The sequence below is a fragment of the Ranitomeya variabilis genome, chromosome 4 (assembly GCF_051348905.1).
Source record: "Ranitomeya variabilis isolate aRanVar5 chromosome 4, aRanVar5.hap1, whole genome shotgun sequence".
Lineage (NCBI taxonomy): Eukaryota > Metazoa > Chordata > Amphibia > Anura > Dendrobatidae > Ranitomeya > Ranitomeya variabilis.
Window position 1 is genome coordinate 636,215,259 of NC_135235.1, and position 3,948 is coordinate 636,219,206.

Consider the following 3,948-nt stretch of genomic DNA (forward strand, 5'->3'; position numbering starts at 1 on the left):
ACGCTGCTCGGTCTTGAACAGCTTGAATCATTATCTATATCACATTGTGGAACCTATAGATGAAATATATAAAAAATAATTTATTAGTAAAAATGACAACAAATTCAATAACAACTCTGATAAAGGATACTTATACCCCACCTTTCCTCCTCAGCAACTTGAGGCCGACGACCCTGGCAAGAATCATTTCCACTTGACTGCTCCTGCTCCTCTGCAGTGTCAGGTACCTGTAAAGAAAATACAAATACATGATTTAACACATGTCTAGTATTGACAGTCAATACATACCAATCAGTAAATCAAATGTGATTACATAATCAGTGTCATGGCCACCCACTTTCGGAACCTTCAGTGGAGGACATGTTGAGCAGGCAGCAATCAAGTGAAACACTAGAGAGAGAAAAAAAGGCAAATGTAACGTTAAAAGCAAAACACAATTTAGCAAAAAAAAAGAAAAAATGGACACCAATACTTACATTACAGGCTCCCAGCACACTACTTACATTACATTACTCTAAGCACACAGCAGGCAGGCACCACATAACAGGAACCGCAGCACAGCACCAGGATGGACTGAAGAACAGCACCAGGACAGCACCGGGACCAAGACAGCAGCACTGGGACCAAGAGAGCAGCACCAGCACCAAGACAGCAGCACCTAATCTACAAGGAATGGGAAAAAAATTCTGTACAGCGTGCAAAGACAGACATTTTCAAAGCTTCTATACTTACATAGACGTCAGCACTGGGACCAAGGCAGCAGCACCAGGAACAGGATGGCAGAACCGGGACCAAAATGGTGGTACTGGGACCAAGACGAAGGCACTGGGATCAAGACGGCAGGACTGGGACCAAGACAAAGGCACTGTGACCAAGACGGTGGTACTGGGACCAAGATGGAGTCACTGGGACCAAGACGGCAGGACTGGGACCAAGACGGAGGCACTGGGACCAAGACAATGCTACTGGGACCAAGACGGAGGCAGTGGGACCAAGATGACGGTACTGGGACCAAGATGGTAGTACTGGGATCAAGACAGCTGCACCTAATCTACAAGGAATTGAAAAAAAAATATATGTACGGAGTAGAGAGTGCAAAGACAGAAAGGCATTTTCACATCTTCTATACTTACATATAGACGGCACCACTGGGACCAAGACAGCGGCACTGGGACCAAGACAGCGGCATCGGGATGGCAGCAACAAACAGTCTACAAGCAACAGAAAAAAAACGTAAGTACAGAGTACAGAATGCAATGAGAGACAGACAGTCCTTTTCAAAGCTTCTATACTTACATCCAGAGTCTTCTGCCTTCTTCCAATGTCCTGTGCCCGCATCCAGAGTCTTCTGCCTTCTTCCAATGTCCTGTGCCCGCATCCAGAGTCTTCTGCCTTCTTCCAATGTCCTGTGCCAGCATCCAGAGTCTTCCGCCTTTTTCCAATGTCCTGTGGCTGCATCAAGAGTCTTGAGAGTAATGGACTTCCTGTATCCAGACCCCCTTTTATACAGCTGGCAATTTTCAGGTGGTAACATAATTTCCAAGGCAAAATTAGTCAGAAGTACGCATGCGTATCGAACGCAAGCGTATACATGTCCTTGCGTAACCATGCATTCCCACAGATAGGCAGTAATGCGTTTTTTTACGCAATCGTCCGCATGCAGACGATTTCGCAATTTTTGCAGCTACAAAAAATGCAACATGTTGCGTTCACTGGAACCCGCCACATACCTCCAAACGACGCATGCGTAAGCATGCGTAAGCATTCGCAAGCAAAAACATGTCACTGCGTACACAATGTTAAAGATATGTACGTGTGATGCATGTGGATCGACGTGGATCATACCCTGCGCACACAGACGCAAATGTGAACCTGGCCTTACTGTAGTGTAAGCTGACAGCTGCATTTGTATTTTTGTAATTTTGATTAATCATACTGTTGTTCCAATTCATCATATCTTTTAGGTCAGGGTCACTTTTCATTTCATGACATTTAGATCGGTTTTAGTAATCATTTCCTAGTGCGCCGTAATTATTTTATCACATCATCCATCTCCGGTGTCAGTATGAAAAGACACACTGTCATTACAGGGTTAGTAAAATTCTGGCACATTTTTTTTAAAATCAACTAGTACATAACCCAACGTTTCTACACTACACTACAATAAAAGCCCAGTATCTTAACAACTAGAATTATTGACGTAGTATCAGCTAAATGTTTATTTAGTGATGCAAATATTTGTGTGTGTTTGGGGCTCATTATTCCTTATGGAACAATATATGGTGCTCATTATACTGCATGGAGCATTATATATTTCCCGTTATACTGTATGGAGCAATATATAGGACTCATTACACTGTATGGAGCAATATATGGGGCTCATTATACTGTATGTAGCAATATATGGGGCTCATTCTGTATGGAGCAATATATGGGGCTCATTACACTGTATGGAGCAATATATGGGGCTCATTATACTGTATGGAGCAATATATGGGGCTCATTATACTGTATGGAGCAATATATGGGGCTCATTCTGTATGGAACAATATATGGTGCTCATTATTCTGCATGGAGCATTATATGGGGCCCATTATTCTGTCTGGAGTAATATATAGGGGGTTCATTATACTGTATGGAGCAATATATGGGGCTCATTATACTGTATGCAGCAATATATGGGGCTCATTCTGTGTGGAGCAATATATGGGGCTCATTATGTATGGAGCAATATATGGTGCTCATTATTCTGCATGGAGCATTATATGGGGTCCATTATTCTGTCTAGAGTAATATATAAGACAAAAATTGGAGCGCACTAGGAAATAAGCTAGGCGAGGTGCTGGTGTAGTGGACTAATTAAGCCCATAAACATCAATGTAAGTAATATACACCGCACACTCAATGGGTATATGATGTGAAAAGAGAAGTACAATTTATTTGTATAATATTAGACAAAATAATCAATAATGTAGAGGGCGACCAGAAGAATAAGCTGACGTTTCGACTCCTCCTGAGTCTTTATCAAAATTGGTCGCTTTAAGAATACAAATAGAAGTAACAATGGAAGGATCCCTTGTAGGGATAGAGAAATCCTGTTGGCATGGGGTGGGGGTATAAGTAGCCTTCCCAACGGGCATAGGTCTGTGTGTACTTTTATCTTCCTAGCAGCGCTCCTGCGCCTAGCTTACCATATGCAGCTAGGCGCAGGAGCGCTGCTAGGAAGATAAAAGTACACACAGACCTATGCCCGTTGGGAAGGCTACTTATACCCCCACCCCATGCCAACAGGATTTCTCTATCCCTACAAGGGATCCTTCCATTGTTACTTCTATTTGTATTCTTAAAGCGACCAATTTTGATAAAGACTCAGGAGGAGTCGAAACGTCAGCTTATTCTTCTGGTCGCCCTCTACATTATTGATTATTTTGTCTAATATTATACAAATAAATTGTACTTCCCTTTTCGCATCATATACCCATTGAGTGTGCGGTGTATATTACTTACATAGAGTAATATATAGGTGGTTCATTATACTGCATGGAGCATTATATGGGGCTCATTATACTGTATGGAGGACTATGTTTTTGCCTATGATACTGTATAGAGGACTTTTTTTTGCCCATAATACTGTATGGAGTGCTATGTGGTGCCCATAATACTGAATGAATGACTATACTGTCCGGTTTCTGACCTATTGTACAATGTACAATAGATGTCACTCATGTAATGTAAGATGTGAAATCTTTGTGATTGTATTACACTTATATTTCTCTGTCTTATCGGTGCATCATGAATTATGGTATGTGTTTGAAGGGGCCCACGAAAACCTGGAACCGACCCTGCAACCAGCATAGCAGAGTCCTGCATACACTGAGGCCCCTGATCATGTGACCCCTGACTCCTCCCCTCCTGTGACCTCATCACAGGTCCTGTGCACACAGAACA